The following is a 23779-nucleotide window of genomic DNA, read 5'->3' as shown; positions in this document are numbered from 1 at the left end:
TGGACACTCTTTTGTCTAGCTATAGGTGGGAGGGTGAGTGTTGTGATCATGATTTGGGAGAAATGAAAAATAAAAAGGATAGACTCTTTGTGCTTAAGTGAATTGATTTTCTGGGATAAGTAGAGAACCTCTAGCTCTAGTTTTGAAAAGTCTTGGCCCCCAACCTAAAAAAAAATATATAAAAAAAAAAAAAAGAAATCGAAAAAAAAAAGAAAAGAAAGAAAAGGGGGCTAGCAAAGTTGTTAGGAGCTAAGAAATGTTTTGAGGTTGTAGAAAAATCCCTTGTAGATTTCAAAAAGAAAGAGTTAAAGTTCTTAGGATCTTTTGGTGAGAGATGTGAGTTGGGTTTGACATTTGGGAATGATCGTGTAATTGTATGTTTGGGAAAAGGGTAGAACAATGGAGATTGAGCATTGTATGCATGAGTTGGTCCCTTTCTTAGATATATTATGTGCAATGTCAAGGCTACTTGTTTTGAGAGTAAACCACCTTAAAGATCATATGTTTTGAACCTCTTGAATCACTTGAATAAAAGCCTTCCCTTACCCAACCAAATGACTTGGACCAACGGACCATTTGCAAGAATTCACCTGATGTTTTGTGCTTAATGAATGTGAGAGTTGGTTGATTTGAATGTGTGGATGCTTGATGATGAGTGTAGGGACAAAAGGAGTTGAGATAGGCCTAGAGAAGCTAGAGTGTAATAAGAGAGTGTGCTAATTATATTTGCTAGTGGTGTTTCTTTTGGCTATGAGCTCCCACCTTCAAATCTCTCTCCCTATGAGTTCTAGAAAGTTCACTTGTGGACAAGCAAAGAACAAGTTTGGGGGAGTTGATATCATGCATATTTCCATTGTTTTATCCATCCATCCATATGCATTTTGATCATATAGATTAGGATTTAGTCATGTTTAGGTTGCATTTTGCATACATGAGTCCTTATCAGGTATTGGAGTATCACATGGAGTTCTTGGAGACGTTTGGGTGCATTTGGAGCTCAAAAGAAGTGTTTAAAGTGATCAGCGGACGAGCAACCCACCGGAGCGACCTAACCGCAGCGACACGATGAAGTCGCTGTGCCTTACCTCTCGGAGCGACCTAACCGGAGCGACGTCCTGAAGTCGCTGTGCCTTACCTCTCGGAGCGACCACGTTGGAGCGACGTCCTGAAGTCGCTCGCTCTTTTGACGAAACAGAGCTCAAAACTGAAGCCGGAGCGACCTCTCGCAGCGACACCCTGAGGTCGCTCCCGAAGCCCAGAGCGACGTGCTGGAGCGACTTGCCGAGGTCGCTGCGCGTCGCCTATATGCTCGAATTCATGTTTTCTCAAGGGCCTTTTTGTCATTTTATTATGCACGCTTTTTATTCTGAAAACCTATGTTTTAATACTCTGTAAGCCACCAAGAGGGGATCATCTTTGTTCTTAGAAAACCACCAAAAACCTTTGGAAAGTGATCTCTTTGAATCAATTGATCAGTTTTGTTATTGAAATTCTGTGTTCCTTTTATTTCCTGTATTTCTCTACATGATTAATCTGAAATCCAACATGGGTTTAAGAGGGATCATGGAGATTAGTGAGTAATCACCTTTTGAATTCATGGGTTAGGGAGATTAAGGGTGATTAGGTTAGAACTAGGATGTTTTAGTGTAGATCATTCATATTTCCTTGCTGTAGAGTGAACATAAAGCATCTTCTGAGTTGGCCACTCAATTGTTGATCCTTAGGCATTTCTCACCCGAAAGGTGTTCGATGAAATGCCCGAGACAACTCTCCTAGGCTTTTAGCATGCTCTGCCAAAGACATTTGTTGTTAGAGATGCTAAGATAGCTAATAGACTTGTTAGTAATGATTGCTTTCATATATTCAACCAAAGACATTTGATGTTTGAATTGTGTTTAGTAAATGAACATTCATCTAGACATAGAGTTTGTTTAGGATTGCGTCTAAGCTTAAGGTTAATAGATTGATTGATCGTTTGCCATCTTTAGTTCGAAACTTGATCACCCGAGGTCTAATCCCTATATCCATGAGTTCTCTTTTCCAATAGTTAAGAAAGTATCATTTAGTTATTCCTTTTAATTAGTCATAGTTTAAAAACCCATCTAAATCATTGGTTGCACTTAGATTAAGTGATTACTTGCATTCTCGGTGCTTTGATATCTCTCAGAACTGGTTCGACAATCTTCTATACTACAACATTTGTCTTAGGAGCCTTGAAAACTCCTAACATCACTTTTGGTTTTAAGGTTTTATGTTTTTGTGTTTTATAAAAAATTTGTGTATATAATGAAGATTATATAGAAATAATGACATATATATTCTAGAAAAAAAGGGAAAGTCAGTAAGAGAAAATTACAGAAAATGAAAGGTCAGAAAATATTACTTTTTGAAAAGAAACACATGTATACAAACGACATTCCAACTAGATTCTTTTATTTTGAAAGAATTATTTTTTGAAATTAAAAATTGTTAAAATAAAATGTTAGTTTGATATATTCTAATTAGTGTTTTAAATTATATATGAACACTCAATATTAGATAATTTCAACTTAAAGAAAAAGTTATGGCTTTATTTCTTAGTTCGGAGTCTTTTGATGATAGAATGAATATGACAAATATTTGCTTTATTCCAAAGACAGTCAAATAGGATGACAGAGTTAAGGCCCATTAGTCTTTGTAATGTCGGCTACAAAATTATCTATAAGGTTTTGTGTCAACGTTTGAAAAACCTATTGCTACATCTTATTTAAGAAAGGCAATCGGTCTTTGTATCAGGAAGGTTAATTTCAGATAATATTCTTATTGATCAAGAGATGTTTCATGGGCTGCGAACAAATAATGCATGTAAAGAAAAATTTATGACGATAAAAACGGGTATGAGTAAAGCTTATGATATGGTATAATAGTCTTTCATGGAACAGCTTATTGAAAATGTGGTTTTTGTCTGGTTTGGGTATCCAGGGTGATGACGTGCATTTCTTCGGTCACTTATAAGATCTTACTTAGTGGTCAACCTAAAGGGAGCATTGTTCCAGAGAGGGGACTGAGACAACGGAATCCCCTATCTCCACATTTATTCATTTTATGCACACAAGCTCTTATTGCAAATATTAGAAAAGAGGAGAAGAGAAAAGATTAACAGGACTAAAAATATCGCGAGGAGGACTTACGGTTTTACATTTACTCTTCACGGATGATAGTTTTTTCTGCTAGGCGAATGTGGTTGAATGTGATGTTATCCTCAAGCTCCTTAAAGATTACAAAACAGTGTCGTGTCAATTAATAAATTTTGATAAGTCATTTTTGCAATTTGGTCATAACTCATAAGGTACCAGATTCAAAGAGAATGGACATTCAAAATAAACTTGGCATTATCAAGTTGGGAAGTATGGAAAATTATTTGGGAATACCATAAAGTTTGGGTGGATTCAAAACACAAGTTTTCAGTTTCTTGAATGAAATGGTCAATAATAAGGTGAACAGCTGGACAATCCGGTTTCTCACTAAGGGTGGAAAATAAGTAATGTTAAAATCAGTGACTTCTGCAATGACAAATCATGTCATGTCTTATTATAGATTACCAAAGGCAGTTATAAAGAAAATTATGGGGGCTATTGCTCACTTATGATGGAATAGTGGTGGCAATTAAAGAGGTATATTGGTTCTCGTGGGACAAGATATATAAATCCAAGGAGGATGGAGGTCTTAGCTTTTGAGATCTTCAAGATTTTAATACAGTTTTGTTGGCCAGGCAGTTATGGCGTTTGATAGACAAACCTGATTGTTTGTTTTCAAAAGTATTCAAGGGCCGATATTTTCAGAATCATTTTTGGAATATAGATCCATTGGATCCTCACAGATTTTGTTCACCATCCTATGGCTGGAGAAGTATCTACTCAGCTAGATCTCTTCTTAACAAAAGGCTTATCAAAAGAGTAAAAACGGGACAGACCATCTCCGTATGGAATGACCCGTGGATTCCTACTCCTCGCCCCATGTCAGCTAAACCAAAAATGCTACCCCAATTTTTAAATCTTTCTTTGAAGGTGGATCATCTCATCGATCCGTTGACTAAATCTTGGAATGTGGATTTGCTGAATGCATATATACACCCGGATGATGTCAAAGTGATTAGAGGACTGGTTATTAGTCGAAATGATAGGCATGATTCTTATGGATGTTCCTTTACAGACTCAGAAAAATATACTGTTAAATCAGGGGGTAGGGTCGAGTCATTAATTCCAGACAAGGCCTAACAAATACTCCCTTATGGTCCAAATATTAAACCTCTATTGGCCTTCTCTTGGAAACTTAAATATTTTCCAAAACTGAGACATTTTGTTTGGCAAGTTATTTCAGGTACTATACCGGTTGCAAAAAATTTGAGGGCACGAATCATCAATTGTGATACTCAATGCAATATTTGTGGTGCGGAGGAAGAATCAATTAATCATGCTTTATTGAATGTCTGTCAGCTTTGCAAACTTGAGCCTTATCCAAAATCCCTTCCTTCCTGGTATTTTTTCAACCTTTTCGGTGTTTACTAATATGGATTATCTCTTTTCGATATTGCCAAAAGAATATGATTTTAGTAACTTTCCATGTATATTGTGGTACACTGGAAAAAATAGAAACAATAAGGTTTTCAATAATAGGGATGGAAATCCACAGAAAAATTCTTAGAAATCGCTGAAGCGTAGGGTGGGTATGGGCAGAGACGCAGCTCACAATTCCATAAAGACAATTTATGGTTCCACAGGCCTATGACTGGCAATCATCGGAACATTTGAGAGTCCGTTTTATAGATGGTGCATGGAAAGAGAATGATAAATTTTTGGGGCAAAGATGGTTCTGTAAAGTCGTGGGGTCATAAGAGAAGATGATGGGGGACGATGAATCTTCGAAGAAGCTTATCAACTTTATATGCAGAATGTGAAACTTTAATATGGGATATGGAGTGCATGAAAACTCTTGATTATTCAGACGTAGTTTTGCAACAGTCTGTTCTCAGTTGATGAAGATAGTGTCCTCAACGAATGGTCAGCTTTTGTTACACTTGGAGGAGTTCCGACGTAATAAAACTTTCTTTCTCACCTTCAAAATTCAACATATACCAAGAACAACTACTTTAGTGGTGGACAAGCTTGCACAAAGTGTTAAGAGTTCTCTTTCAATTGTGTTCTATGTTGATTTTATATCTCACCAGTTTGGCTTTCCGAGCCGATAAAATAATTATTTAATTTCATTTTTGTTGTAAAAAAAAAGTTATTGAGTTTAAATCTACTATTGTTTTGATTCTCTATTAGTTACCCATTTGAAGACTCTTTTTTGTTGATAAAAAAACATTCTCTTCATTTGTTTGTTTTTTTTTTTACAACAAAAAACTAAAAAGAACTAAGCAAATTTCTGATCCAAGAGCCACCTCGGAGGAATCGAATCAACATAAACCATAACAGCAGGCTGTTTTCTAGCACCTCGTACTAGCTTGTCCGCCATTGTGTTTTGTGTCTTCAAAATATACTGAATAGTAAAAGAATGAAAAAATTATTTACATCGCAAAAACTTCTATTTCATTTGTTAATTTTCTTATTAATTTTGTTCGTGTGGATATCAACTTAACTACTTAATTATAATTTTTGTTTTGTGAATTTAATTTATATACTTTTTTTTAAAGAAACAAAATGGGGGTGATTGGTTGGGATGTAGAAAGTGACTTTAGCTTTAATTTTCATCTACAACCTTAAATATTACCAATCATGCTTTATCTTAGTTTTTAAAAGTATAATCAAAAAATTAAATCTACAGCAAAAACACACAAAAAATAGTTGTAAACATCTTATTTTCTAAATCCCTATTTTTTAGCTGTAAAAAATTTTAAAACTACATCACTTAAAGCTAAATCAAAAAGTTAGAACCTAACCATATGTTTTTGAAAATATCGATATTTTAAAACACTGCTATAGGTGCAGATTTTTGTTTATAAACCAACCGCCATAAAACTTAACCATCCTCTTGTATTGTTATCGACAATATCAATTTAAATCTGGAATTTTGTATCTAATATAATTACTGCAAATAAGTGTGTTTAACATATTTATACCATTCAACGAGACTTCATGTTCTCTTATGGCTCAAGTTCTGAAATACTCGCTTTCTGTTGTTTCAAAGATTCCTTAATCCTCAGGGGTGCACAGGAACAATCAACTATGATTCCAATAAGATTTCTTGAAATCACTACAATAATCCTCACAAAACAAAAACCTTTTTCAAGAACCAGCAGCAGCTAAAAAGTAAAAGCACCGTGTAATGACTTGCAAAAACCAGATAACTATAACATATCAAAAACCAATCGTCGAACCAATCACATGCCAACTTAAAAACAACAAGCTTTGCTCTAATTCGGATTCATAAGAAAACAGATTGTAAGATAGATTTAGTAGCTGAGAACAGATTAAATCTGAATCAACTGTGGATCTATCCCAACGGTTGTCTGGCCGCTTGCTGATTCAACAGCTATTATTTTCTGCATCCTCGAAAAATAGCCATGCCACCAGGACGAGGCATAACATTCGATACAAGGTGCAACTAATCTCAAATGCAACACACAAAACAAACAAAATAAAATAAAATTCATGTGAACACGATTGATTGTAGGATAGATTTAGTAGCTGAAAGCAGAGGAAAAATCCGCTTCACCTGTGGATCTATCCCAACGGTTGTCTGGCCGCTTGCTGATCTAACAGCTATTCGTTTATGCACTGTTGCTCAATGACTATGCCACTCAGTTTGACATAGCCATCGAGACAGAGTGCAAAACTACATAGGAAAAAAAAACATAAAGCTTAGCTACAGTTATCCAAGATTAGAGTAGAACACACATAGGAAGGCATATATATATTTACTGAATTGAAACTCCGACGCTAAAGCTGCGCTGGAGATTTTACAGAAAAAAAAAACGGCATTTGATACAAGAGCGAAGAACTAGGGTTTTCGAGTGAAGGTGTCGTCTGATCCGTTAAATAAAGCAACGTATTTCCATCAGTTTACTGGGCCGGAACCTGTAAAGCCCATTGATTTTTTTAGTCGGGTCTGGTTTAGATACCGGGTCCTTGCACGGCGGCTGATACGAAACTATGAAAGAATAGGGTTTTACGATGGAGAGGGAGTCGCTTCATTTAAATTCTCAGATGGGCCGATCTACGAAATCCCATATTCTTTGTTACGATCGTTCGGGTTAAGTCGGGTCAACTAAGATCAATCGGGTTGCATTTTATACGAATTCAGAAAACAAATTATAGCTTATTTAAAAAAAAAAAAGAAGCTCATTAGCTAAACTCTTAACACAGCATATTCCATTATCGATCAATCTGTTCAAATTTGCAAACGGATACATGAGTTTGCACTTTATCGATATTGTTCATACTCTATACTGATCTATTTACGAAAATCATGGCTTTGTTTATATCTTGTCTACATGGAAACGGAAACGGGTACGTGGAAGCATAAGCGTAAGGAAGCGCATAAGCGATTTTTTTAAAAATATTAGGAAGCGGGTACGTATTGGAAGCGTATATATATATAATTTAAAAAAAAAATAGGACTAAAATTTTTATGATTTATATCTGAAATAAAGCATTTATTCATTTATAATAATTTTGAAATGATTTTATATTAAAACTGTAAAAATACACATAAATTAAGTTTACAAAAAATATTATATTAATTATTTTTAATACTTCATAAATAATTGACACAATATATTTCAATGTGTGCTATATCTTTAATAAAAAATCTCAATGTACAAAGATAATTTATAGTATTATTTTTAATATTTGTATATTTATAATTCAATATTCATTACTATTAATTTTTTATTTTATAAAGATTAAAACTATGGTTTTATATTTTATTGGTATACATTGCATTTTTCTTAAAAACGGAAGCGTGATTCCAAAACGGAATCGTAAGCTTCCAACATGTTTTTAAAGAGAATATTTTAGAAACGTTTTGGAAGCGAGATTCCGCAAGCTTCCACAAGGTTCCGATTCCGATTCCGGTTCCGAAGCGGGAAGCGGACGTCCGATGAAGCTTCCATGCAACGTAGGTTTATATAGGGGATACTTGTTTAATTTTTCAAGGATTCATAAAAACTCTTACAGATATCTCACCACTTGGTTTAAATATCATATGGGTTGTGTTTTCTTAGGAGTTTCTTTACCATCAGTTATTACGGTTGGGAAACGGCCAATTCCAACATCAACACTATTATGATGTCCTGGATATGTACTGATCACTTGTGTTAAAATATACATTACTCAAAAATATATTTGCATTTGATACATCAACTCGTAGAAATCGGTTTTTTTCATACATTGATCCAAAATTCATAACTTAACCGTGTATTGACAATGACATGGCATTGACATGTCATATGAATCAACTTAAATTATTTGTGAAACTATTGTTATTTTTTTTATCAAACTATTGTTAAATATATAAAAAAATTAAAAAGTGTCATTGTTTTTTTTTGGTAGGTTGCAGGGGATATGTCCCCTACTCTTTATTCAAACTCAAAACAAATTACAAGTAAACATGACGAGGTCTAGAAACTCCATTCGAGTCCTCCAACAAAACAGAAACAACAAACTCCGGAACAGCCTCAAAATAATGTAATCCAAATGGTAAAGAAAACACATAGTTAGCTAATCCATCGGCAAGATGATTAGCCTCTTTATACATATGAGAAACTTTGACTAGCCAGTCTTTTTATATGAAGCCATAGCACAAACGTATTAGGAACGACGGGGGATGAAAATCATTAATCCCTATCCGAAGAAAATCCACCACACTCTCCGAATCAAGAGACTTAGTGAGGGTTATTGTTCGTGAAACTATTGTTAAATATATAAAAGGAAGAAATCATTATTATTGACTGGAGTAGAACCATGGTTGGGGGAGTGTTGTTTTAATCAAGGCGTCATTGTGCTAAATCATCTTTTGGCAATTTATTTCTAATACATTAATATCACCTAACGCTTTATTAAGACCTCGACCATAGTTTTACCCTCTTTTTCTTCTAAAAATGCTACATCTCTAGAATCTCAAACCTCTCAAGTTTTATCTCAGTTTCGACTCTCTTCATTCTAGCTGTCTTCATTGGATTAGCTTAGCATCCAACCCATCAAAACAGCCTCGTAACTGATCTGAATTGCAACCTGACAACCCATATGGCGGAGAATCTCGCCGTTTTCCATGTCTACTCCTTCGCTACTTCGAGAATATGACCAGAGATTAAGGAGAAACTTATGTATTTAATAAAGCTTTAGGTGATATATTATTGTAAGGGAACTTAAGTACCAAAAAATGATGTAGCACAATGGTGCATGGTTTAAATTCATTTCCACCTAAACCAATTTGACTCCACTCAATCCCAAGTTTTCTTTATTTTAAAATTTGTATATACTTAACAAAATGACGTAAAATTTTAAGTTGATTCATATGACATGTCACTGCCACTTCATCGTTAATACACTCTCAAATTACAGATTTTGAGTCAACATTAGTCAATGCATACAAAAACTGATTTCTACGAGTTGATGTATGAAATTCAAATATTTTTTGAGTTAGTTTATGTTATAGCACAGGTGATTACTACATGTCCGGATTGGGACCGCAGTAGTGTTAGATGTTGAAATTGGCTGTTTTCCCATTACGGTTCATTGTCTCTCTGCTCAAAAGTAAACAGCCACGAAATGGGTTTGTCGGGTGAGTCACTGGTAAGCTCTTTAAACTACATATCTCGTTCGCAGAGGAATCAGATGGTGTCCATGTGAAGCAGAAAGAGAATAAAAGATGGAAATATATTTATATTCGTTTTTAGTCAAACATAATAGAGTCTGGCCAGTAACGACTAATCTATGTGCGAAGGTCAAATGGTGACAATCCTAACACACTGACGTGTGGAAGTTTGAAATACTATGCACATTGCCATGTTACCCTACGATGATCGATTGATAACAACCGCAGGGTCCACAACTCTCTAGCCAGTTTATTAAGCCAATTACTGGCAATTTGCGGGATATTGTACCAGATTTTACTCAACAGAGTGAGACTAGTTTTCAATTATGTTTTTTTCTTTTGTTTCTTTTATTAAAATCATCAAAAGAAAGTATATTTATTCATATAACTTATTCTAATAAATGTTTTGGTTAAATGAATTTGTATTGTGATAAATGGGTTTATTTCAAAACCGATTTTACTAGTAACAACAATCAAATAAATTGAGCATATAAATTAAATAGGACATAAAAAATTATATTATAAAATTATAAGTTACTAGGATTTTTACCGCGCTACGCGCGTTTGTTAATTTAAATTTGTTAAACGATCAATTTAAATGTCGAACTTGTTTTGTTTGAGCTTGTACTTATTTTACATTAATATTTACTGATTATTTATAATTAATAAATTTTATATAAACAATTCTATTCTATTTTATTTATTTTTCCAATAAATTTAAAAGATTAATTTTTTACTATATACCATCTGTTGATATTATAAAATAGGTTTACTGAAACCAAAAATTGAGATTGATAACTAACAAACTAAAGAGGAGTATATAGTTTGTTGTTATTGTATTTTAAATAGTTACCTCTCCTAACTTCATATATGGTATGATACAATTTTTTATTTTTTTTGTTTTCTTTTCATTCGAAACTTCCAATGCATTTTCTATATTTGTTGTATTAAAATCTTCCTCAAGTCCAGTGGTTTCTCTATATTTATTGCATTAAAATCTTCCTAATGGTGTTATGACCATTACTAATTTCATTGCATTATTTTATTAGTTTAAAAAAATATTGTATAATGTTAATTATTGTGAAATTTATATATTTTGGAATTAGTGTTTATGATATCTTGAAATCTTACAAATATTTTAATTTTTCAATGACTTTTAGGCAACTATAACATCTGTCATAGACTCAGGCACACAAGGAAATATTTTTACTATTACCATTGATGACATTTTAAAATTCAGAAAAAATATAAGTATTTCATAAATTTTAGATTAACTCTTCGTTGATCACATTGTTATTTACTATTATTTTCCTTTACTCTGCGTTAAGCATTTTGTATAAGTTTGAGTTTTACTGATTAGTACTTCTTTGATCACATTGTTATTTACTATTATTTTTGTTTACTCTGCGTTGAGCATTTTGTATAAGTTTAAATTTTACTGATTAGTACTTCGTTGATCACATTGTTATTTACTATTGTTTTTGTTTACTATGTGTTGAGCATTTTGTATAAGTTTAAATTTTACTGATTAGTATTTTAAATCGTTACCTCTCCTAACTTCATATATGGTATGATACAATATTTTGTTTTTTTTTTGTTTTCCTTTCATTTGAAATTTTCAATGATTTTTCTATATTTTTTGTATTAAAATATTTCTAGTGTACAGTGATTTCTCTATATTTATTGTATTAAAATCTTCCTAATGGTGTTATGGCCATTACTAATTTTACTGCTTTATTTTGATTAGTTTAAAAAAAATATTGTATATTGTTAATTATTGTGAAATTTATATATTTTGGAATTAGTGCTTATGATATCTTGAAATCTTACAAATATTTTAGTTTTTCAATGACTTGTAGGCAACTATAACATCTGTCATAGACTTAGGCACATAAGAAATATTTTTACTATTACCATTGATGACATTTTAAAATTCAGAAAAATATAATTATTTCATAAATTTTAGATTAACTCTTTTTTGATCACATTGTTATTTACTATTATTTTTGTTTACTTTGTGTTGAGCATTTTGTATAAGTTTAAATTTTACTGATTAGTACTCCTAACTATCCTTTTAAATTCATTCTCATTCTCATTTGTCAAATATTATATCAAAACAAATAAATGATATAGTATAACACAAAAATAAAATTAATTGAATTAAAATTTGTTATTTATATTTAACATTTAAAATATATAAATTTTATAGACAAATAAAACAGGCCAAACAAATCAAATTAACACATGATTAGTGCATGTTTCGAACCACACCAATTTCATTATAAAAACCATGTAATCAAATGCAAAAAAATCAATATATAAGATCCAACATCAGTAAATAATAATAAATAAAAACCACACATAAGTAATAGCTCAAATCAAAATCATATACATCATCCTTAATCAAACCGCAACATTCGTTGTCAACGGATATGCTAACGAATAAGTCTTTCATTACTAATTGATGAATCAATTTAACGGCATTGTAACGCACATGTTCCTCCGAATCAGAAACTTCTTTGATTGCTTCCCCTAGATTATTTTTCTTTTTCTCTACTTTTCTTTGTTCAGCCTCTTGTTTGTCTTATTTCTTTTCCTTCTGTCAAATTGAAGAGTTTGTGACTGATTGTTGTCAAAGCATTTATCTCGTTAGCTTCTTCTACACCATTTTTTTGAGTAAACAGATCATCAACTTTGTTAAGAGGACTAGTCTTTTGTCTCTTGCTGATATTACGTGTATACGCACAGCAATTAACCTAATGTGCACAGTACCACAATCGAATGATATGTCGACGTAGCACTTTAGGATCAAATCCAGAGAGACCAACGATTACACTTTATTTCTATAGGATCAATATCAAGGTAAAACAATATGGGGGTTTTAAGATATGAGGGTTTCGTGAGAAACAAGTAACAAGATTAATTAAAGTATTCAGACGATTAAAATGCTAGCCTAGGGTGGTTTGATCGGGTGTTAAGCAAGTGTGAGCCAAACAATTATTCAAGTTCAATTAAGAGCAAGTCTAGAACTCGGATCACTCAAGTAGAACTGTCCACTGTCGTGGTACTGCTCCCTATGCTGATCGATCTTGATACCTAAACTCTCGTTTGGATCAAGCAAGCAATAGAGATCAAGTTCGATATGTTCACAAAACACTCTAATATCTACTTTCGCTGATTAGGGATGTGATGCTCATTCATAACAGATCTAGCAACCTATTACACAGTTAATGAACATGTTAAACTAGGATCTAACATTAAGCGGTCAGTTTAATGCAAGCATTAAGAATAATTATGAATGAAGACAATAAATGGTTTCATTTATATATGTTTAACTCACAGATCTAACATCCTAACACCCTAGACTAAGAAAGTTGACTAATTAGTCATGAACAGAGAAAACACAGAGACAATAGATGAAGAAAACATGTTGAATCAATAAATTCTCAAGGTGAGAGAGATGAAGTTTAATTAATATTATTATTTAAAATTTTATTTAATATTTATCTATATATATACATATATATATATATCAATATACTTAAGATAATTAGTAAATATTAACCTATTCAACCGATATGTATATACTAATATTTTAAATATATATTTAATATATATATATATATATATATATTCTTATCATGATATTTAAGAAATTTAATTAATAATTGTTATTAAAAATTTATATTAACAGTATCTACCGATAATATCATAATTATGTTTATCTTATATTTAGTTTATGATTTTAATGACTAATGGTATAACCGGTTTCTCTTATTCTTATTGAAAATATGATCCACATAATTATTACATTATTAAAATTAAGATTAAAGGCAAAGCATCAATGAAAATATGTAGTAAAATATAGTTTATTTACTTATGCTAAATATTTATGTATATTTAGTATTAAACAATCGTATTCCTAACCTAAAATAAATTAATTTGTATTTATACATAACGAACATCAAAATCACAAATATATTTATGTTAATAATGAATGTATCCTCAAAATCACAAATGATATCAAAATAATATATTGTCGACCAAAATACTAAATATTATATAATCTACAAAATGAAAGTTAACTTACAATTTTTTAAAAAAAATTATAGAAGCATGAAAATTTAGGATTTAAGTATTAAATAACACTAAAAATTTGACAAATAATAAACATAATATAAATATAATCTAGGAGAAATTGCCAAATATGACTCAAAACTTGATTTTAACCCCAAAAGTATACTCCAACTTGAATCAAATGCAAAAGTAATCCAAAATGCTAGTAAAATTACAACTAGCCCCTTATGACCAAATAAAAAACAAAAACTCATTTTTACGAATGTAACCCCGTAAAGTCTTTTGAAGTTTTGTAAGTCTTTTGAAGTTTTGTAAGTCTTCTGAGGTTCTATAAATCTTCTGGAAGACATTCATGAAGTCTTCTCGTATAGTTGATCTTAAAAATATTTTATAAATTTGATAAAAAGAATTTGATGGGGGGGAACTGAAATCATGTAACTTTAAACATTTGTAAATGATATGAATTAAGATCGAGTAAAATTGAATTGTTTTTAAAATAGATGAATGAATGTAGTGTGTCATGGTATTCTTTGGTTAAGCATTTGGTAACATATGTTGTAGTGTTGTATGTTAATATTTTTTTTGAAAAATTAAACTTTGACTTATATGTGTTTAGTTTTGTGTATATTAAACACTTTTAAAGTTGATTTTAAGTGTTTGTTTCTAGTTGGTTAGTTATTTTGAGTTTAGGGTTTAGGTGAGTTAAGTCTTCTAACAAATAATGTATTAGAAGACTTCCGCGGAAGTCTTCTGAGCGAATAGTAAATTTAGGGTCTAGAAGACTTTCAAATAAGTCTTATATAAAGAAAATTTATACATTTTTTTTCTTCCTCTCAAATGGCTGCAACAGAAATGTAATGTTTCTCATTCTAAAACTCTTCAACCTCTCTCTAATCTTTTTGAATTTAAAAACACCAAACTTTATATCAATTTTCGTTTTTATCTCATATCTTTCTCACTGATTTATTTTGTTTTTGCAGGTTTTTCATTACATGGTTCTCATCTTCCACTCTTTTAAAGGTAGATCTATAAATCATTTTTTTTTTAATTTGGTAACATCTTATTGCTTACAGTACTTACCTTTTGAAAACTCTTTTGGTTGTTTTCCGATGAAGAGGAGTTATGCTTCTCTAGCAGCTGAGCATAACCGAGGAAGAGGAAGATTAAGGCGACAACGGTGAAACGGCAGCAGTTTCGGGTCAAGATTTAGATGCATGAGATTTGAACGGCGAACATTTGACGGTGGTGATCGTCGGAGTCGAAGACTATCCGAAGCGGTAGGTGATGTGTCCAACTTGCTTCCTCATGAAGACATGAATGTATTTGTGTTTTTGTTTTGGGCCTTGGTCCAGTTGTGGTATAATTGGCCCAACACATTAATAAAACTTCTATTGCCGGTAAAAAAAAAAACAAAAAGAGAAATCCAAAATCACGTCATTCTCCTCCACAACACTTTTAAGTGAATCAATAAAAAGGAAATATGTGTCGGTTTTTTTTTTCAGGAAAAAACAATATATGGGCTTGGGTCTATTATATAACAATCCACAAAGTAATTGTAAATTATGATGTACTAAAATTTTAATCATAACAAGTCACTTAATTAAATTAGACTTGCTAAATTAAATTTTCAACAAGTTGCACTTATTTTTGAATTTTTTTTTGGTAACATGCTTTTTACTATTTTATTTATGTTTCTGTCTAAGTAATGTATTTGATTTTAAAAATTCTATATTTCAAATTTGAACTTTATATTCAACTTTACATCAAAATATTTATAGTATAATTACATAAAAACTCACAAGTATAAATTAAACTCTAATATTTGACACTTTAATGTTTATTTTACCAAATAAAATGAATATGAGCACAATAAAAAACAATCTCATAGCTTATAAATGGAGGTTAAACACATTGAACAAGACACTCCAACGTCAAAACTTAATAACCTATGAATATATAACAAGAATTTAAACAATTAAGTTTATGGTATTGTTAAAAAACATATAATTATGAAAAATAAAACTTTTTACTATTTTATTTATGTTTCTGTCTAAATAATGTATTTGTTTTTCAAAAATCTCTATTTCAAATTTGAACTTTGTATTCAACTTTACATCAGAATATTTATAATATAATTAAATAAAAACTCACAAGTATAATTAAAACTCTAATATTTGACACTTTAATGTTTATTTTACCAAATAAAATGAATATAAGCACAATGAAAAAAATATTCTCATAGTTTATAGATGGAGATTAAACACATTGAACAAGACACACCAATGTCAAAACTTAATAACCTATGAATGGATAACAAGAATTTATACAGTTAAATTTATGGCATTGTCAAAAATTAAAAACATATATTATGAAGAAAAAAACCTGCACAGGTGCGCGGATCAAAGGCTAATCGTCTCTTATTAACTAGAAAATTTAATAAACATGAATGTTGCTAACCACATAATTATCATCAGTTAAGTTATCAAAATCATTCAGTAGCACCAATATTGAGTAATATACATGAATTAACAAGAAAATGTTAAACAATCTTAATATTTTAGAGAAAATGAAAGTTTATTAAACATTGACGTACAAGACTTCCACGAAAGTCGTCCACCAGACGACTTCTAAGAAATCTTCCATTTAAATCATTTTTTGCAATTGAAAATTTACAAAGGAAAACTTCCAGAGAAGTCTACTCTACTGCAGATTTCTTTGTAAGTCCTCCTTTGTAAATATGGCCTTACTATTGTTTTTAAAAAAAAATCAATATACCAGAGACGACTTCCCGGTAAATCGTCTAGGATAAACATGTTAGTTTTTCAATTGACCTGATTGTGTTAGAAATTTTACTTTTCTTGAAGACTTACAAAGAAGTCTTCTGCCAGAAAAACAAAACTTAAATATTTAATTTTAATTAGATGACTTCCATGTAAGTCTCCTAGCAGACGACTTACACGAATGTCTTCTGTGATAAACAAGGTTTGACTAGAATTTCGGAACAAAATTCTAGAAGACTTCCGTGTAAGTAGTCTCTCAGAAGACTTACATGGAAATCGTCTAATTAAAATTAAATATTTAAGTTTTATTTTTCAACTGCAAAATTAATCTGAGAGGATTTTCACCGACAGTGAGGCGACTTTCACCGACAGTGAGATAATTTTCACCGAGAGTTCAGAAGAATTACATGGAAATCTTCTGGTGGACGAATTTCCTGTAAGTCGTCTAGAGAAAGTCAAATTTCTCACATAATCCGGTCAATTGTAAAACTAACATGTTTATCCTAGATTATTTACCAGGAAGTCTTCTCTGGTATTTTCGTGATTTTTTGTAAACCCAGAAAAGCTGAAAAACTTCTAGAGAAGTCATCTCTAAAAAACAAATAAAAAGTCAATTGTAAAACTAACATATGCATTGACCAGATGATTTCCGTGTAAGTCTTCTGACGGACAGATCCGAAAAAATGATTTCATAGCTTCTTTAACCAGTGAGATAACTTGATTAGATTCTCCAACTACACAAACTTCATCACCAAAGCGATCCACTTGTTAATGACCGAGAATAATGAGCTTTAATGGCTTTATGAACCTTAAAAAGTTTAGAATCAAAATCTTGGGTTTTTTGGATGAATATAGAGAGAAAGTGAAAGAGATGTTGTTTTAGGGCATAAGAAATGAGATATGAGGAGTGAAAATCAATTTTTAAGTGCATTAAAAATTTCAAATTGGTGTAAATATTTGATGAAGATGAGGATGATATAGTAAAATATTCATTCTCAAAAAAATAAAAATAAATACAAAAAATGGTATTTTCGTGAATAATCTAAATTTTTGGGGTGAAAGGACATATGAAAGTTCCAAAAAATTCATGGGTTAGTTTTATGTTTAACCTTGAGTTTTGAGTCATATTTGCAAACACATTATAATCTAAGAGTATACATAGATAATATTTTGTAATTCATTATTTTGTTTTTTTGTCTCACTGTTTTTAAATCTAAATTATAGAGAATATATAATGTTTATTGGCTATTGTGGTTTTGTTGATGTTTTATGTGATGTGATTGTTTATAATCACGTTCTTTCACTAGATATCTTTTTGGTCCACAAATACAATAAGTATATTTAAGAAAATAAGCTTTTAATTAAATCAAAATTTCTTAATTTGATTATCACTATAAAAAAGATTTTGATCCAACATCTACATCCTATAAATAAAACTATGAAACAAAAATATGATTTAATACATTGATAACCAATATGAATATTGAAGTTTTATAATTTATAATTTTAATTTAAAATTTGTATCTAATTTAATAATTTAATTTTTTATAAAAATAAATATTAAAATTAAAAATTGTTATGTATATATAAGGACCATCAAGTAGTAAATTGTATATATGTATTTATTGAAGTATACATATATTGTTTTAAAATTGATATATATTAATTAACATACCATTCTTGATTATGTTTATATTTAATCAGTATCCTCCTATATATTAAATAAGAAGTCACTTGAGTGACTTTTGTTATGGTGTCAATCATAAAGAGAGTTTTTTAAAAAATGTTATAAGTTGATTGGTTGGAAGATATTTAATTTTTAATTATTTTAATTAGATCTATAATAAAATCTAAGTTTATAACTAATTAATATCACTTACTAAATAGTATAAATGATATTACAAATAATTATGGTAACTAATTGTCAAAATTATAGAAATTGTACCAATGTTTGATTAATTCTTTTTATATTTATATACTACATAAAATAACTATTAGAAAAATTTATATAAATCGATATAATGATTTCATATTCTTACATTAAACATTTCATTCGTATATAAAGAATTATTATACTTATTAATATCTTATAATGTCCACATATGTCTTACGAGTCATTTATAAAAAAATATAACATTTATAAAATTATCTATCATGGCTTACAAAATTATTTTATCTTAATTTTAGATGATTCATATGAGATTATAAATCATTTATAAAAAATAAAAAAATTCCTATATATTAAACTAGACGTCACTTAAGTGACTTTTGCTTACATATCGATCATATGTGTAGTCTTAAAAAAATTGTTATAATTTGCTTGGGCGATAATTTTTAATTTAATTTATTTTAATTTAGATTTAAAATAAAAAATAAATCTAGAGCCAGTTAATATCACGTGCCAAATACTATAAATTATATTCAAAATAATGGTTTATGGTAACTAATTACTGAAGTTATATAAAGAATATTACTGTTTGATCATTTTTTTTAGATTTCTAAACTACATAATATAATGATTGAATTAAAATCATCTAAAATAAAAAGGTAAGTCTAAAACTAATTACTATCACTTGCCAAATAACCTAAATGATAATTACAAAAAATAATTAATGGTATCTAATTTTCAAAAATATAGAAAGTGTAATAATTTTTATCAACTCTTTTTATATTTACATACTACATAAAATAATGAATATAAAGCAATTTATAGAAATCGATAGAATGATTTCATATTCATATAAAATATAGTCGTATCTATAATCTAATTATATAAAAAATTGTTTGGTTCCCTCCTGTGATGCCACGTCGGATCCAGGCTGGAAAGTCGAGTTTTGTGGTGCCAACACGTGTCCCGTCTATCAAAGTGTCGCGTTTCATTTATTCGAGGGTGTAATAGATTTGGGCCTGGGTTTGTAAACTGGCTTTCCTTCGGCTTAGTGGACCCCAAAACCAAATAAAGAGTAATATATTGAAACACGACGTTTTTGATTTACGGCTGAACCAGTTCTTCATCCCGGCCGTACGAGAGCTAAACTCGATCTATGGTTTCGAAAGCGTTCCACTGATCATCGCTGATTAGCTATATGAAGCACGATTTCACATTGAACGCGAGTTATCCCTCTGAAAGGCGGTGTATCTACCTATAAAAATATTAGCTTTGCTCCATTGATCATCGTTCTCTCAATCCGTAAAAAAACCAAACAATCTGATCCATGGTTGTAGGGTCTCATCTCTCTATCATATGCCGCAAGGTCCGGCGCATCTGAGCTGAAGTTTGAAATGAAGAAGAAATTTAAGAGGCTGCAGTCGACATCCACTTATAAGCATTCAGAGTATACCCAAATCTCATCGCTTTCGGTTAACCGAGCTAACCAGTATCGCCGAGTTACAATTGACTTCTTCCAGCTAACGGAGCAACCGACGGAGCAAGCGGCGAGAGCGTTGGAGCAAGCGGTGGAGAGCGACGGAGCAAGCGGCTAGAGCGGCGGAGCAAGCGGCGAGAGAGGCGGAGCAAGCGGCGGGAGCGATAGAGCAAGCGACGGGCAGATCAAGAAACAGAGAGAGAGAGAGAGAGAGAGAGAGAGAGAGAGAGAGAGAGAGAGAGAGAGAGAGAGAGAGAGAGAGAGAGAGAGAGAGAGAGAGAGAGAGAGAGAGAGAGAGAGAGAGAGAGAGATCAAAAGCAATTGATACAGTTCAAGCTCTCACATGGGAGGTCGATAGGCTCTCGCACATGGTGAGTTTATATGAGCTGCAATCTTTTCTTATTTGTTTTTGCACGAAAAAAGGAACGAAGAATTGGTTTGAATTGATTTCTTTTTGCAAAAATTAGGTTTGTGCTTTTGAAGTTTCTGTAAATGGGGGATGGAGGTTGCGGTGGAGGAGGCTGACATGACTGCATAGCGTCTCATGAGGCTGTTGCTCAAACTTGATGGCGTCAAAGCAGAAGGGAAATCTAGAGTACAATAATAACGCAGAGGTTAATGTTTCATCTCATGCATTCTTCATTTGTCTGCATCAACTATGTTTACAAAATAAAAATGTCAACAACAATGGTAAACAATATGAATCAGGTATTTACGATTAATGAGTTCTAGGCTTTCGGATGAGTTGCAATGATATGATCAGTGACTTTGGTAGATATACATTGAGATTCTGTTAAGTGATCATTTGTTTGTATGAATTAGTGGAATGGCTAAGACTGTTGAGAAATATAGAAAACATAGTTATGCAACAATGGATCCAAATCTATCATCTAAAAACTTGCATGTATTTTCCTATCTCTATATATAGATATGAATTGTCAAGGATTAACCTCGGCTTTAAGATTGTCCTTAATTTATTTCCTCTTAAGCGACTAGAGAAGTATGAGGACTGCTTGAAGCTCAGATCAAGAGTTGAGATCCTACAACATTCACAACGGTAAATGATTACTTCAACAGTTTAGTAATCATTTTTTGACATAAAAACATAGCGTGCAGTTTTACTTATGCGTTCAAGTGGTGTGCATAAGACCATTCATAAAGGCATCAACCTTAGAGGTGACGATGTATATTAATTACTAAGGTTTTACTTAAGGTATTGGCATCAACCTTAGAACTTCTCATTGTATATAATTACTACTGTTTTTATTTTTTTAAATATGTGTCTCTTGCATGTACACCATAGGCATATACCAAGATATGTGTATACATCTAGAAAGTCCTCTTCTGCAGCTGGGTTGATTGCAACTGTTGCTAAAGAACATGAATGCTGAATTCTGCAATGATAAATGGTTCCTTGCAATGAAACTTACAAGTAACCTAGAATTTCTGACTAATGTCATCTAACTCTTTAACAGGCTGGTGCTTTAATGTTTGCTGATTATTGAATATGTTGCATTCACGAGTTTGACAATATGGATATCAAAAATCAGGTTAGTGATCATCAGTTTCTTATTAGTACGACTACAGAGTTTTCCTGTACTGTACTTTAAGATTTATGTTAGATTTGGGGACAAAGGTTGCTATTCGGTAAGCTATGGAGTGGAGCAGCAAACAATAATCACTACGAAAGCTTGTATACAAGCAACTTTCTAGCTCACTTGATTACAACAAATGTACCCAGCTAGATATTTATGTGCTCTTGATTGATCACAGGAGAAAGAATAGATGCAGATGCTTGTGTTCCAGCTTTTCACCACCACAGCTTTTGCGAGACAAATAAAGAACACATGTTCTATAAGACATAGGGGTCAGTCTCAATGACATTCATAAAGCTTTGCTGTCACCTCTGGAAAGATTCTTAAACAGAGACTAGACATGTTGCTTATGCATGTCTGAATCTGGAAACTCAGCTAGAGGGCAACGCATCAGCAACACGAGCAATCAACGTCATCTTCACCATCCGGGCTTATTCCTTATTCATTAACAAACTCACTGAAATTATCATAAAGTGATCAAGTGCATCAACATTGGGTTGATTTGAATTCAAGTGCTTCGGACAGAGTAAATATGTCCACTTTCCAAAGAATTATATGAATCTAAATGTAAGGGAGGCAACTGAGCTACGGATTCATACTCCGTTGTTTGAGAATATATGGAGTGTTTGTTATACTTCTGTTTTGTCCACAAATAGTTTGTTCTACTGTAATTAAATTTTAACTATTTTAAACAATTTTTTTTTTATTTTTTTGAAAATAGGCTTTGCTATTGAATATTAGAAATTTTACAAGAAGCTGGAATAAAATATGTATTAGTGTTTAAAAGTTATCTTCTCTCATAAAAAATTTTCAAATAATATCTATAGTGAGTGACACAACTAATATATTAACATAAAGTATATAAGAATATAAAAACTACATTACATTTTGTGTCAAATGTCAAATTTATTTACTACAAACAAACTAAACAATTTGTGTTCATGCTTTAAAGCAAGAGAACTCGATTTTTTACTTAAAAAAATAAATTAGAAGTTTTTAAAATTATAACCAATCAATTTAGCAACAACATTATACTTAAATTTAGTCTTCAGGTGGAACTTAAAGTAAACAATCGTGAATTTTTTAAAAATCCCTTATTTTCAAAAACCCAATAATGATAAAATTTAATACACACAATGACATATAATATTTCATATCATCTATCAAGTATTATATGTATTAAGAAAAAATCAAATAGTGTTATCTTTTTATTACCTAATAATTTCTATCAAAAATACAAAATGCAACTATTAAAATCAAAATTTACATTATAAATTAGTTTATATGGAATATATTTTACTGTAAACTTTTTTCATATGTCTTTGTGATCATTTGTATTTTGTTAAAAATATTTAATCAGAAATCACACAATTTCAATGGAAATTTAACAGTTTTTAAAGTAACAAAATATAATCAAGAATAAACATAAATCAATAATTTACAGTGTAATATAAGCACAAATAAATTATATATATATAGTATAGTTTTAACCCAACAAAAATTTGACTAATTGTCACTTATATATCAAGTTTTATACTAGAAATTTACTCTAGCTATTTTAATTATTTTGATATATAATCCCGCCCGTAGGGCGGGCCGGTCCTAGTTATTATTATATTTAATAGAACATGTGAGAACTTTGATTTATAAATGTTTTGCATTTAAGTCAAATAATATAGTGAATAAGGTAATGGTATGATTGAAAAGCATTATAAGATGGATTTTTGGTTCATTGATTGTATATTTTGTATTACTATTTTGAGAGAGAAATACATATATATGTAAAAAATTAAGAAAACATTAGTAAATATTTAATTAAAAAACAAAATGATAATGGAAAAATAAGAAGAGGCAGAAGAAGATGCACAATATCTATTGGAGAAGTTAATGTGATAATTATATATATAATTCCACAAGTTTTTGTTATTACTAAATATTCATTAGTTATTTTTACATCACATTTATAGAAATCTTACGATTGATTTTCAAACTATTAGAAGTTAAAAATTATATTTTTAATTATTATTCAAAATTTATGATATATATATATATATATATATTCACAATATTTATATCCTATAATTCTCGGACTACCATCTAGTATATAATTATTTGAAATTATAAATACACATTTATCTCAAACACATAATTTATTTGGCGTTAT

The 23779-nt window shown here is 30.8% G+C and overlaps 3 long non-coding RNA genes and 2 other non-coding genes across 5 annotated transcripts; 1 reads left to right on the top strand and 4 right to left on the bottom strand.

Moving 5' to 3' along the window:
• Nucleotides 1–835: 835 nt before the first annotated feature.
• On the bottom strand, nucleotides 836–1394 carry LOC117128177. Its single transcript, XR_004451376.1, has 2 exons — nucleotides 1149–1394; nucleotides 836–1098 (listed from the first exon to the last, which is right to left on the bottom strand). It is a non-coding gene; the product is annotated as an uncharacterized LOC117128177 (long non-coding RNA).
• Nucleotides 1395–6187: 4793 nt separating this feature from the next.
• LOC117128175 lies at nucleotides 6188–7738 on the bottom strand. The gene is made up of 2 exons (XR_004451374.1): nucleotides 6903–7738; nucleotides 6188–6816 (listed from the first exon to the last, which is right to left on the bottom strand). It is a non-coding gene; the product is annotated as an uncharacterized LOC117128175 (long non-coding RNA).
• On the bottom strand, nucleotides 6419–6585 carry LOC117128787. Its single transcript, XR_004452177.1, has one exon. It is a non-coding gene; the product is annotated as a small nucleolar RNA snoR143 (small nucleolar RNA).
• LOC117128786 lies at nucleotides 6647–6814 on the bottom strand. Its single transcript, XR_004452176.1, has one exon. It is a non-coding gene; the product is annotated as a small nucleolar RNA snoR143 (small nucleolar RNA).
• Nucleotides 7267–16228, top strand: LOC117128176. Its single transcript, XR_004451375.1, has 2 exons — nucleotides 7267–7457; nucleotides 8105–16228. It is a non-coding gene; the product is annotated as an uncharacterized LOC117128176 (long non-coding RNA).
• The last annotated feature ends 7551 nt before the right edge of the window (nucleotides 16229–23779 follow it).

The sequence above is a fragment of the Brassica rapa genome, chromosome A09 (genome assembly GCF_000309985.2).
Source record: "Brassica rapa cultivar Chiifu-401-42 chromosome A09, CAAS_Brap_v3.01, whole genome shotgun sequence".
Classification (NCBI taxonomy): Eukaryota; Viridiplantae; Streptophyta; class Magnoliopsida; order Brassicales; family Brassicaceae; genus Brassica; species Brassica rapa.
The sequence above is the reverse complement of the archived record's forward strand: the minus strand, read 5'-3'. Positions and strand labels throughout refer to the sequence as shown.